The sequence below is a fragment of the Lithobates pipiens genome, unplaced genomic scaffold, assembly GCF_037356315.1.
Source record: "Lithobates pipiens isolate NorthernLeopardFrog02 unplaced genomic scaffold, aLitPip1_a1.2 Scaffold_157, whole genome shotgun sequence".
In the NCBI taxonomy this organism is placed as follows: Eukaryota; Metazoa; Chordata; class Amphibia; order Anura; family Ranidae; genus Lithobates; species Lithobates pipiens.
In genome coordinates, this window is record NW_027507746.1 from 1,981,421 (window position 1) to 1,996,593 (window position 15,173).

Sequence of the window (15,173 nt, forward strand, 5' to 3'; positions counted from 1 at the left end):
GGGACCTGATTTTAGTCAGGAGGGATTCTGTCATGCGTGAGTGATTTTTCTTTGCCTGGGAGCCAAGTTTAATAAAAAGACCTCGTAGGCAAGCCTTATGTGCATTCCATACTATGGAGTGATCAGAAACTGAGTTGACATTTTGTTGGAAATAAGTCTCAATCTCGGATCGTATTGCAGTTTCAGAGTTAGGATCGTTAAGGAGGGAGGTGTTGAGCCTCCATACTGTGTGTTTGGGTGTTTGAGAAGGGGAAGCCAATTTAATCGTGACCGGAGCGTGGTCAGACCACGATATCGTGCCTATGTGGGAGGATTCAATAGACTGGAGTAAATGTTTGTCTGCGATAAATAAATCGATACGAGAGTAAGACTGGTGGGGAGGGGAAAAGAAGGTGTAATCTCTCTCCAAATCATGCATGCATCTCCAAGCGTCATATAAGTCCTCACGTTGGAGGAGAGAGGCCAAGGCTAAGGGCCTGCATCTTGAGAAACTGGTAGTGTCTAGCGTATGGTCAATAATTTCATTAAAGTCCCCGCAGATTAGCAGAGGGGAAGATCTGTAAGGTGCTATTTTGGAGAGGAGGGTGGAATAAAACTTTCTCTGGGCGCCATTAGGGGCATAGATATTGACCAGAGTGAGAGGGCGACCGTCAAAGGTGGCTGAGATGATGATGAACCTGCCATCTTCATCGCATTCACAGTGGTGTAGTGTGAAGTTAACGCTAGCGCTCACAGCAATCATAACTCCCCTCTTCTTTTTCGGGGCGTTAGCGAAGAAGCAGTGGGGGTATTTCTTGTTGCTACACTGGGGTGGTTTGGATTTAGAGAAGTGTGTCTCTTGGACGCAAAGGATATCCGCATGATGACCCAGTGCTTCCTTCCATAGTAGATTACGCTTAAAAGGAGAATTGAGGCCTTTAACATTTAGTGAGGTGATCGTGAGAGACATGATAAGCGTTTGGCCAGGGAGATGCAAGCAAGCGGAGAGAGACCACACCAACCAATGAACACCAAGCAAAAAGAACAGAGAGGTTGAGTAGGCAAAAAAAGAAAACAATCACAAATAAAAAGAATAAAGATGTCAATGAACTGGTATATAACAAGATATAATAACGTATAACAGTGAGAAATATCACAAAAAATATGTGCGCAGCACACTAATAACCTGGGGGTTGGAGGGAAGAAACAGAAGGTATAGTGCCCAGGCTGGAGTTGATCCCTTTTTAATGCCAATATTCTGTTTGCTTTGTTAGCAGCAGCTTTGCATTGCATGCCATTGCTGAGCCTATCATCTACTAGGACCCCCAGGTCCTCCTCCATCCTAGATCCCCCCCCCAGAGGTTCTTCCCCCAGTCTATAGATTGCATTCAGATTTTTGCCACCCAAATGCATTATTTTACATTTTTCTACATTGAACCTCATTTGCCATGTAGTTGCCCCTCCCCCTATTAATTTGTTCAGATCTTTTTGCAAGGTTTCCACATCCTGCGGAGAAGTTATTGCCCTGCTTAGCTTATGCACAAATTAAATAGGATTGGTCCCAGAACAGAACCCTGGGGGACCCCACTACCCACCCCCGACCATTCCGCGTACTCCCCATTTATCACCACCCTCTGAACTCGCTCTTGTAGCCAGTTTTCAATCCATGTACTTACCCTATGGTCCATGCCAACGCACCTCATTTTGTACAGTAAACGTTTATGGGGAACTGTGTCAAATGCTTTCACGAAATCCAGATACACCACATCTACGGGCCTTCCTTTTATCTAGATACACCACGTCTATGGGCCTTCCTTTATCCAGATACACCACGTCTACGGGCCTTCCTTTATCTAGATACACCACGTCTACGGGCCTTCCTTTATCCAGATACACCACGTCTACGGGCCTTCCTTTATCCAGATACACCACATCTACAGGCCTTCCTTTATCCAGATACACCATGTCTACGGGCCTTCCTTTATCTAGATACACCACGTCTACGGGCCTTCCTTTATCTAGATACACCACGTCTACGGGCCTTCCTTTATCTAGCTGGCAACTCACCTCCTCATAGAAGGTTAGTAGATTGGTTTGGCAAGAACTATTCTTCATGAATCCATGCTAATTACTGCTAATGATACCGTTCTCATTACTAAAATCTTGTGTATATAGTCCCTTATCATCCCCTTCAAGAGTTTACATACTATTGATGTTAGGCTATCTGGTCTGTAATTCCCAGGGATGTATTTTGGGCCCTTTGTAAATATTGGTGCTACATTGGCTTTTCTCCAATCAGCTGGTACCATTGCAGTCAGTAGACTGTCAGTAAAAATTAGGAACAATGGTCTGGCAATTACTTGACCGAGTTCCCTAAGTACCCTCGGGTGCAAGCTATCTGGTCCCGGTGATTTATTAGCTCATTCATTTTGATAGTGTAACTTTCATCACCTCCCAGACACATGCAAGTCTATGAGTTGGATTTCTGACTCATAGACTGTATTCTATGCCCAAAGCCCCACAGTGGGGACACTGTGGAGGGCAGTTTACAAGACAAAATGTCACAAAATGGATGCACACAGTGACACATGCAGAGTAAAATATTTTATTAACTGTCAAATGACGGCAGCTCTTGTTCTGGGCCACCGTCATATGACACAGGGCTGTTTAAAGAGCCGCGTCAGTGGCTCTTAACCTTGGATTGGCTGTGTCCAATCTCAGCCGGTCACATGCAAACACGGAGATGCCAGTAATCGACGCTCCTTGCCTCATAGTGACAGAGTGTGAGGAGAGGAGAGCTGATCGGCAGCATCTCCTCACAGGGGACAGCTAGGGAAGTAATCAGGGCACTAATTATGAGTGCCCTGATTACAATATATAAATATAGTATAAAAAATTGAGTGCCCACCAATGCCAGTGATCAGAGCCCACACGTGCTGGTAATTAGTGCCCCCTATCAGTGCTATCCATCACTGCTGTCCACTAATGCCCATCAGTGTCGCCCATTAGTACCACCCATCAATGCCCATCTGTACCGCTTCTCCATGCTATCCGTGCCCACCACTGCCGCCTAACAGTGCCCATCAGTGCTGCCTATCAGTGCTCATCAGTTCCATGTATCAGTGCCACCTATCAGTGTCCATAAGTATGGGATATCAGTGCCCATAAGTGCCACCTCATCCGTGCCCATAAGGATAAGTGCCACCTCATCAGTGTCCACCAGTTCAGCTTATCAGTGCCGCCTCATCAGTGCACATCAGCGAAGGTGAAAAATTACAAAAAAGCCTTAGCGCTGATATTAATAAATATGTAGGATTACCATACATGTATAGGAAACACCCAAATCACCAAGAAAATATATAAATTTGCGTATAATGGTGCGCTCTGGTCAACTTCCTTTTACACAATCTACAATGGAAAAAACAGGGATACTGGTCCTGAGACTACTATAGAGGATATACGCTGAACACCAGCCGTGCAAAATTGCAATAATAGTATGTGAACAATAAAAAAAGTTATATACCGTATATACTCGAGTATAGGTCGATCCGAATATAAGCCGAGGCCCCTAATTTACCACAAAAAACTGGGAAAACGTATTGAGTCGTGTATAAGCCGAGGGTGAGACATGCAGCAGCTACTGTTACATCCCTGTGTCCCGTCCATGCCTGTGTCCCGTCCATGCCTGTGTCCCGTCCATGCCTCCATCCCTGTGTCCCGTCCATGCCTGTGTCCAGTCCATGCCTCCATCCCTGTGTCCCGTCCATGCCTGTGTCCCGTCCATGCCTGCATGCCTGTGTCCCGTCCATGCCTGTGTCCCGTCCATGCCTGTGTCCCATCCATCCCTGTGTCCATCGCAGCCTACCTGTCTCTTTGCCTTCTGCAGCCTCTGTGTGCCATGCCGCGCCGCACCTCTCCTCCTCGTCTGACAGACGGCGGCCATTCCACTGTTCAAAAGCCGCGCCTCTCTGTCTGTGATAGGCGGAACACTCAATTTCCCAGCAGTCAGTGTTCCGCCTATCACGGACATCCTCTCATCCTCGTCCGTAGTATGAGAATGAGCGGATGTCCGTGATAGGCGGAATACTGACTGCTGGGAAATTGAGTGTTCCGCCTATCACAGACAGGGAGGCGCGGCTTTTGAATAGTGGAATGGTCGCTGATCTGCGTGACTTGAGTATAAGCCGAGGGGGGCACTTTCAGCCTAAAAAAAATGGGGCTGAAAATCTCGGCTTATACTCGAGTATATACGGTAAATTATATAAAGTGCTAACAAATATATGTGCACTAACCAAAAGATACGAAAAATACACAGCACTAATCACAAAAGCATGTGCAAGTAAACCATAATGGATGTCACTGGCAACAAACCTCCTTCACATCCAATACAAAGTGCTATTTGTGCTAATTGCTATTCCATCTAGTTCATGAACAGCAAAGCTCCCAATCCCGAAACGACTTCAGGGGAAGAGTATTGTGCAGAATTCTAATAGTGTCATAGAAAATTGAGTAGTTTAAAGTGCATAAAGGATTTAGTGTAATCAATTTAACAAAGTGCAAACCCACAATTGTGCACTTTTCTCAAAGATATGCAAATAAGCAAAAAATAGAAAAAATAAAGTGCTGTTGTGCTTCTTGGCATTCAGCTTGTTTCCTGAACACCCCAACGATTCAAACAGGTGTCACGGACATGTAGCAAGCATGTAGCAACAACATATAAAAACACTCCGATGAGAGTTAGTATGTAGTAATCACAGAAAATATCCTAGAGAAAAAAAAAATATAAGTATATATCAGCTATTGTTGTTTTAAATAACTCCTACTCAGGATACTGCAAACACAGGGCAGTAATAAATATCACTACATATGCTGAATACTGATATCACTTATAGAGTGCAGTCTCTAATACATAAAGGAAACACAGTCCCTTCACTATCATGAGATAGTATAGTTGACAAACGTTTCCCGCTGTAGAGCGAAGAGGAAAAAACTTTCCAGGACGTCAACACACACTATCGTATGCCTTCAGATTCGATCCAATCTTGGCAGATCGTATGCCTTCAGATTCGATCCGATCTTGGCAGATCGTATGCCTTCAGATTCGATCCGATCTTGGCACTAAGTAAAACACAAACTTTCATTGCGCAGTGATTATAAGCTCTGCAGACTTTATCCACATCAATTGCACTCACATAACCCAAACCGATAGATAGCACTTGAAAATAATCAGCTGGATACGGTTGGAGGCATTTCCCAGACAAGTCACCTTTCTGGATTCTCGGAGGGCTCCGAACGTAACATCACTGGCTCCACCCGATGCGTTGCATCATATGTCACATGACTTTAATAGCGCACCATTATACACAAATTTATATATTTTCTTGGTGATGGAACACTGGCATGGTTGCAGCCTAGTCATTTGGGTGTTTCCTATACATGTATGGTAATCCTACATATTAATATTGGCGCTAAGGCTTTTTTGTTATTTATTCCCTATGGCTTTCCCCATGATGTCAGAGGGGGAGCCGGAGCAAGATGAGCGGAGGAAGAAGAAGATGAAGAAGATGGATTAGAAGAAGTTGGAGGAACAAGAAGAACATGGAAGGAAGACCAGATGAAAGAAGAAGAATTTAATGAAGGACTTGTCAAAAACCATCTACTGTCTTGTTTAACCTTTTGGTCACTTTTTTGACCATAAGAAAGTGGATGTGTTTAGGCGCGCAATAAAGATGAGAAATGCACCTGAATAAATACCTGGATTGAGTAGAACGTGTGGGGGAAGAAGGAGAGCCCCAGCTGCGTGTGATCCGGTGTGTGGAGAGCCTTTAATTCCAGACACTGCCCAGGGAAGCACCCATATGTGCGTCGCCAAGAAATGCCCACCAATGCCATGGCGCATGGCAAAAAGGGGGAGGGGTGCCGTCAGCCGGACAACTGTGTCTCCAGCCAAACGGCACCATGAGGGCTCCCATATCGCCCACTTTCTTATGATCATCAGTGGGTAACCATTAACCATATTTACCCCTCTTTTTATGCACCGCTTTTAGTCACTTTGCTATCTTCCACCCCAGTCTGGTTAGCCTTCACTGCTCCACTTGTCCTTCCCCTCACCAGCATGAGCCCCTTTCCCACCTCTCCTTTCTATCCACACCCCCCATGGACTTCCTTGGCTCACTCCATTTTTTCACTCCCTTCACAGGAGTGCCTCGCTATTTCCATGCCAGCCCTAATTTCAGCCTGTATGTGTTGTCTATCCCGAGCTGTCCACCTCAGCTCCCGGTTGGGGGTGTCCTTGGATGGCTTGCGGCACCTGGCCACCCTACCACCAATTTATGTATCTGAGTAAGTAAACATGTACTTTGTGAAGACTTTATCTAACCTTCCCCTGTTCATGTTATCCATTATTTTAATTTGCTTATCAGTATATTATTATTTAATTATAGAATCATCACATGCTTTTCTCCTGATGAGTGGTTCAAAAAACACAAAATGCGTAGAGCTACCAATTGCTGTGCTTCTACCAATATTTACCTGAATTTCAAGCTAATACTATATTACCTTTTTCACAGGCCTAGTTAGGCAACAGGTCCTGCAGATCTTACCACGTTAATAATCTTACCCAAGTCTGGTCGTGGTTAGGGATGAGCTCTGTTCGACTCGAACACTGGCTGTTCGCCCGTTCAGCAAATCCAGAACTTTGAGGGCCGTTCGCACCATGTCCGTGTGTCGCTCAAGGCCCACAATGCACTGCGCCATTGTAGTGCATTGCTGGCTGATGATTGGCCAAGCATGCACTGTGAGCCCAAATGCTTGGCCAATCACAGCGCCAGCAGCGAGGAGAGCCATAATTGGCCACAGGCAGGATGTCTGTGGCCAATTATAGCTCGGGGGGTTTAGTACATGCCCCACACTATATAAGGCTGCCAGTGTGGTGGCCTTGTGTAGTGTGTTGCGGCGTTCAGGGAGAGAGCAGGATAGGCAGGGACAGTGTCTTTTTTTTTTCTTGTGAACCTAGCGCAGTCAGAGTTGGTGTATTGTGCCTCCTGCACAGTATACACCTGAAGCTACCCCCAATTGCTTGTGGTGTTCTGTTCATTTACCACAGGCAGCTACAGCAGTTACAGTGGGTGTATTGTGCCACCTGCACAGTGTATACCTGAAGCTACCCCCAATTGCTTGTGTTGTTCTGTTCATTTACCACAGGCAGCTGCAGCAGTTACAGTGGGTGTATTGGGCCTCCTGCACTGCATACACTTGTAGCTACCCCCAATTGCTAGTGGTGTTCTGTTCCTATATCACAGGCAGCAGCAGCAGTTAGTGTCAGTGTATTGTGCCACCTGCACAGTGTACACTTGAAGCTACCCCAATTGCTCGTGTTCTTCAGATCCTATACCACAGGCAGGCAGCTAAAGTAATTACAGTCGGTGTACTGTGTCATCTGCTCAGTGTGCACCTAAAGCAATCGCTGGTTGTCTCATCTCCCTGCAGGCCATTAGTATGTCTGGAAGGCCAACAAGGAGAGACAGACAGTCACGAGCCAATAAAAGAGGGCAAGCAGGCTCTGTGTCTAGAGGCAACGGTGCTGGTTGTGGATGCGGTGCATTGTCATCAGCACGTGACCATGGTTGACATGCTTGTCCTTATTTTCGGCAGCTGGAAGTATTGAGCCACATCATGTCGAAGACTTGGTAGAGTGGATTAACAAGCCCTCTTCATCCTCCTCAGCCTCTCTCACTCAGGGTACTGCCAAAGCAGCTGCTAACTCATCCTCTTCCCTCGTCTCAATGTCATCGGTCACTGTTTCCCTAGACCCATGTCCTCCTGTTTGAGCACATTGTTGGGTACATGCTCCAGGAGGATGCCCAGCCTTTTGAAGGCTCTGATGATGACACTCAGCTAGAGGAAGGCAGTAGTGTGAGCGCAGAGAGAGGGGATGCCCAAGAAGGACAGCAATCTGGCAGTCATGTTCCACCAGCTGCAGCATACTGCCAGGTTTGCTCCAGTGATGAAGAGGGAGGGGATGATGAGCTCACTGACTCCATGTATGCCTGATAGGAGAGAGGAGGAGGCACATCTCCAATAAGGCAGGATGCCGTGCGGGGCCAGCTTAAGGGCATCACACTGACTAAATTACACCACAGAGCTCCCTGCCTCTGCGCGTTATTCCAAAATTTCTTTGGTGTGGGCCTTTTTTGAGGCGAGTGCATCAGATCGCACTGCTGCTATTTGCAACATATGTCTCAAGCGTATCTCACGTGGACAATTGGGCACCACATGCTTGACCAGACATATGTTGACCTGCCATGCAGCTCGTTGGCAAGCTTACCTCAAAGACCCACACCAAAGAACAAAGCGGACCTCTCCTTGCTCCTCATCAGCTGGGATCTCCAACCCCACTAGACCTTCAGTCCTCTCTGAAACCTGCACTGAGAGGAATTAAGGTGTAAAATTAGGTGTGTCACAGCCAAGTACTTGCGGGCATTCTGCTAGCAGTACACTGACGTCCGATTGTACCAGGCAAATGTCCCTGCCCCAGCTGCTGGACCATCAAAAGAAGTTCACTCCCAGCCATCCACATGCCCAGCGGTTGAATGCAAGCTTGACTAAATTGCTAGCACTTCAGCTGTTCAGTTGGTAGACTCTGCCCCCTTCCGTGAGTTTGTGCAATGTGCAGTTCCTCAGTGGCAGGTTCCCAAACGCCACTTTTTCTTATGGAAGGCAATTCCGGCTCTCTACTGGCATGTGAAAGGTAATGTCCATACCTCACTGGACAGGGCGGTCAGCAGTAAGGTGCATATTACCGCTGACTCATGGTCCAGCAGGCATGCACATGGACGTTACTTATCTTTCACGGTCACTCTGGCAGCTGGGAAGGATGCAGGACAAGGTGCAGTAGTGTTGGAGGTTGTTCCACCACCATGCCTCCAAAATGCTACTACTGGTTGTGACAAACCTCTCTCCTCTACCCCCTCCTCTTCTTCTTCCTCCATGGCCTCTTTCTGTGCTTTGTCCTCGGAACCAGCAGTGCTCCGTAGGCGTTCAAGGAGCTACGCAAGTAAGCAGGCAAAAAGATGTCATGCCGTGCTTGAGCTGGTGTGTTTGGGGGACAGGAGCCACACTGGGGCAGATATTTTGTCAGCTCTGCAGGGGCAGGCCGAGAGGTAGTTGATGCCATGACAGCTTAAGCCAGGAATGGTGGTTTGCGATATTGACACCAACCTCCTCTCTACCCTCTGACAGGGACAACTGACCAATGTGCCCTGTGTGACTCATGTCCTTAATCTGGTGGTGTAGCGGTTTTTGGGCAGGTACCCGGGCTTACAGAATGTCCTGAGGCAGGCCAGGAAATTCTGTGTGCATTTCCACTGATCATATAATGCCAGTGCTCGGCTGGCTGAGCTCCAAAAGGAGTTGAACCTGCCCAAGAACCGCCTTATATGTGACATGCCCACCAGGTGGAACTCAATGTTGGCCATGCTGCAGCGGCTGCACATGCAGCAGAGGTCTATCAATGAGTACCTGTGTGACTACGGCACCAGGACAGGGTCAGGGGAGATTGTTTTTTTTTCACAACACCAGTGGTTCATGATTAGGGATGCATGCACTGTCCTGTCACCATTTGAGGAGGCCACGAGGATGGTGAGCAGTGACAGTGCATGCATCAGTGACACTGTACCCCTTGTCCACCTGTTGGAGCATACGCTGCGTGGAGTAATGGACAGGGCACTTGAGGCAGGATGAGGAGGACTTCCTTGCCTCTCAAGGCTCCCTTTATCCAGACAATGTTCCTGCTGTCCCCCCCATCACAGAGGAAGAGGAGGAGGAATAGGAGGAGGATTGTGTCAGCATGGAGTTGGAGCCTGGCACTCAGCATCAGCAGTCTTTTAGGGATGATTTACAGTCCCAAAAAATCTGTGGACTTCTACGTGGCTGGGAGGGAGTGGCTGCGGATCATGTCATCCTTAGTGACCCAGAGAACTCCGGACCGAATGCTTCAGCTAACCTATGCTGCATGGCCTCCCTGATCCTGCAAAGCCTGCAGAAGGATCTTTGTATTCTTCGGATCAAGGAGAGGGATCGTTACTGGCTGCCAGCTCTCCTTGATCCATGGTACAAGGGTAAGGTTGCGGACCTTATCTTGCCATCGCAGAGGATGAGACATCTCCGGGAGGCCTTGCAGAAAGGTCTGTGCAACGCGTTCCCAGATACTGGGAAGTTAAAAACTCCTGGTCCTGAACAACGCGTTGCTGAGGCTTCGGTCAGTCACAGAAAGAGCGGTGGAGAAGGTGGCCGTCTGACTGATGCTTTCAGACAATTTTTTAGTCCGCAGCCCCAAGGTATGATCGGTTCCAGCAACCATCGCCAGCGTCTGATTTACATGTTGCAGGAGTACCTAGGTGCAAGTTCAGACTTGGATACCTGTCCCACCGAAAATCCTCTGGCTTACTGGCTCTTGAGAATGGATCACTGGCCAGAGCTTGCACAGTATGCAATTGAGCTACTGGCCTGTCCTGCATCCAGCTTTCTTTCAGAACGCACATTCAGTGCTGCTGGAGGCTTTGTAACCAATCACAAGGTGCACACCTGTCCAACGACTTGGTTTATCGACTGACCTTCATAAAGATGAATCAGTCTTGGATCACTACCAGCTACCAAGAACCTGAAGCTGATGTAACCAAATAATTATTTTGAAATGTCACATCCCTTCAAGACTGCCTATGCTGATGCTGAGTGACTATCCTGTTATGTTGACTGACTATCCTCTTCCTCCTCAATCATCCTGCTGATAGCTTGGAAGAACATTTTTGGTTCTGGGGCCGCCACCAGTGGCTAAGGCCCAATTTTTGCAGCCCCTGTTTAACAGGGGCATGTAATTACAATTTTCGATGCAATGCTTTGCAGCAGGGCTCATTCCTGCACTCCAACTAGAGTATCTAGGAGAGGTTGCAGTGTCGTGGCACCAGCACCAGTGCCTAAGGCCCAATTTTACAGCCCCTGTTTAACAGGGGCATGTAATTACAATTCATGATATATTTCACAGCAGGGCCCGTTTCTGCGCCCACCAATAGTAACTGTGAGGACTTGCAGTATTATGGAACGAGCACCACAACCACCATAGGCCCAATTTTTCTACCACTGTTCCACAATGGCATGTAATTACAATTCTTGATATAATAGTTCATAGCAGGTTGCTCCAGCGCCCACTAAGATTCACTTTGAGGGCTTACAGTGTTAACTTGTGGCAACACCAACACCTTAGGGCCACATTTCTGCAAGCATATAGGGCAGGCCCCTACTTACAAACATCTCCTACTTGTCTCCTTCTGTTTGCAACAGGAAGTGAGATTAAAAAAAGACGGACCGCCAAAAAAATTATAAAGGGGCGATAACCCTTCCCTATGTTTTCCAAAAAGCTTAAAATAGATTTTTTGACTGGAGCTACACTTTAAAAATGTACCAGTTCAAAATTACAAACAGATTCTACTTAACACAACAAACCTACACAGTCCCTGTCTTGTTTGCACTGCCTGTATACTGCTGTTCTGAGTTTACAGGGCCTGGGGGCCCCACGCCTTTCCTTTTTTTAATTTGGGTACGGGGTTCCCCTTAATATCCGTACAAGACCCAAAGGGGCTGGTAATGGGTGGGGGGGCTACCCATGCTATTTTTCTCAATGATTTTAATCTGTATTGCCGGAACCAGATATTACATTAAAAACGCAAGTAGTTTTAAATTACCTTTTTCCGTTAATTGTCATTTTGTGCAGGGACTGTTCTAAATACGGAATACACGTGCCACTTCACAGGCATACTACAGACACCCGCCCAGGCACAATATTTAAAGGAATATTAAATTTTTTTCACTTTAAGTGTCATTAAAATCAGTGCTCCTGAAAAAAGTCAGTTAAAAAAAAAAATTGCTTTCATGTCCCCATGGGCAGGTCCCGGGTCCCCAAACCCTATTAGTACAATAACTTGCATATTAGCCTTTAAAATTAGCACTTTTGATTTTGAATGCTCGCGTCCCATAGACTTTAATGGGGTTCTAAAGTTTGTACGAATTTTTGGTCCATTTGAAGCATCTGGTGCGAACCGAACTGGGGGTGTTCAGCTCATCCCTAGTTCTGACATTGTGTACAGATGGAAATCTCAGGAGGACCGGCAATGAGGAATAGAAAAGGGTCTTCAGCATCCACAAGATTGGAGGAGCACAACTGTCTACAGTGTCTTTACATTATGGCAGATTAGTACTGAAAACACCTGAGCTCATTTGGGGGGGCAGCACATACTTTTGCCTCCAACTGAGGAGATCACACCCCACCCCACCCATTCCCTCCATGTGTGAAGATCCCACCTCACCTAATATTGCTCCCTCGACCTAAGGAGATTCCTACCTCATCTAAAGCTGTTCCCTCAACCTGATTAGACCCCCCCTCATCTAATGCCATCCCCCCTGCCTGAGGAGACCTCACATCACCTGAGGAGACCTCACCCAATACTGTCCCCTCCACCTGAGAAGACCCCACCTCACCCAATGCCATTCCCTTCACCTCAGGAGACCCCACCTTATCTGTAATACCACCCCCTCCATCTATGGAGACCCCACCTCACCCGATACCATCCTTCCTGCATGAGGAGACCTCACCTCACCCAATACCATCCCCTCTACCTGAGGAGACCCCACCTCACCAAATACTATCCCCACCACCTGAGGAGACTCCACCTCACCTAATATCATACACAAGGTGGAGGGGACCACAAGAAAAACAGAAATGGAAGGCACACACACACATAGCTCTGAGGAAGGGAGTGCACCCTCAAAACATGTTAGCTGTACCCCGTGTTCTGTGCATGTCCATGACCATTGAATTTTGTGAGTACCCACTTTTATATAAAACTTTTTTTATTAAATTATCTTTGGTAATGCACTAGGTGTGTGCCTTCCATTTCTGTTTTTCTTGTAGTTGCTTTTGGATTACGCATCTGAGGAAGGTGTATCCACCCAGTTCTGGATACCATATATACCTTTCACACCACCATTATATCTAACATCTGTTACTCCTCACCTTGGAAAACCTATTAGTGCTGGAAGTGACTGTTTTTGTATCACAAGGTGGAGGGAACGGTATCTGTCAGTCTCTTATTCCAACTGTCCACAGCACAGACATCTCTTCCCTATTCCTCCCTATAGCATTGTCTGTAGCTCTGACAGACTCATATTTCCATAGAAGGGGAAGGTACTTCACCAGAGACCTCAGGAGATTAATGCTTCTCCTGCCTGCACCTACGTTCTTACTACCCATAGCAAGGTGTGATTGGACTGGGATGTAATTTCTTCACCCACCAGTAGGTGTCCTCAATGCTCCACCTGTATTCTGTGCATCTAACTTGGGGCTAATATGCTCCCACTAAGAATATGGATAAATTTGAGACGTACTTAGGAGTACAGAAATATGTTAGGACATTAAACATTAAAAAATATCTAGTGAGCAATCCCATTAAAAAACGTACCCAGGTGGTGGATCAGGGTGTGACACATAGTGAATTGAGGAATAGATCGGTGTTCAATCCAGCGGTCTCCAATAATAAACATGTTGAGGTATTCAAAAAGGTAGTGTTACAAGACCTAAAGGACCTAAAAATCAAGAAGCGTGAGGATCCCAAGTTCATAAAAAGTGGGATTAAGAAACTGTCAAAGCGGAAAGATATTGTTGTCCGACCTGCCGATAAGGGTGGAGGAATTGTGATCCTCTCGAAAGCACAGTATCGTGATAGTATGAAGAATTTACTAGGAGATAACACCACATATACAAAGTTAACCAAGAATCCCATGTTCAAATGCAGAAAAGAACTTGAGCAGGTAGTTCATCTTGGACTTAAAAAGGATATTTTGAACAAAAAAGAAGCCAAATACCTGATCCCAGAGTCATGTAGGACCCCGATTATTTATGCACTACCAAAAATACACAAGGATAAAACAGACCCCCATTCAGGCCCATAGTGAACGGGATTGATTCCCTTACCTCAAGAATGGGGGAATATATAGATAAATATCTGCAACCTGTGGTCATACAAACCGAAGCCTATCTGAGAGATACGAAGCAGGTATTGCAAATAGTAGAAGGACTATCAGAAGAGGAAGGACCCTGGATTTTGGCATCTGTTGATGTCTCCTCACTGTATACGGTGATCCAACACTATCAAGCCTGTGAGGCTGTAAAATGGGGCTTGAGAAAGTATAGCACGTTGGCGTGCTCCCAGCGTAAATATTTAGTCAAGTGCCTGGACTTTTGCCTTAAAAATAGTTATTTTTGGTATGACCGAGAGTACTTCCACCAAAGAACCGGAGTAGCGATGGGAGCTAAGTTCGCTCCCAGTGTGGCATGTCTATTCATGTCCCAATGGGAAGAAGAAGCGGTGTATACAAACAGACCCAGAGAACTGGCCATATATAAAAGGTATATCGATGATATCCTTATACTTTGGAAAGGAGAAACTACCAGTCTAGTAAGGTTTCTGGAAGGATTAAATATCAATAATAGAAACATTAAATTATCCTGGGAAGTGAGTACCGGATCAGTATCCTTCCTAGACTTAGAAATTATACAAAATAACAACAAATTATATACTAAGACCCATTTCAAAAATGTTGACAGGAACAGTTACTTGCCTAGAGGTAGCTGCCATCACACCAATTGGCTGTGTAATATCCCAAAGGGTCAGCTTATAAGATTGCGCAGAAACTGTACAGACACTAAAGATTATCGCCTGCAGGCTGAAAAGATAGGCCAAAGATTTATAAATAAGGGATATAAAAATGAAGACATTAGAAAGAAAATGACAGAAGTGGAAGATATGGATCGTGCTACTCTAATTAAAGATAAACCTACGCCAGCTCGAGGGATGGATGGGATACCGCTCATATTAAACTACAATGCTCAATATAGGAAATTCAAAAAGATTATCAGAAAACACTGGCACATTCTGCGTTCAGATGTGCATTTACAGGAATTGTTACCGGAATATCCTAAATTTGTGTATAAAAAGGCATTGACTTTGAGGGACAAGATCGTTAAGAATGTCCCTGATCCTCCACCTACAGGCTTGACTTTTTTTACGGGAAAAGGGTTTTTCCCATGTAAACGGTGTTTTGCATGTTTGAAAACAAAACGCCCAGCTGAAAAGAAATTTAAT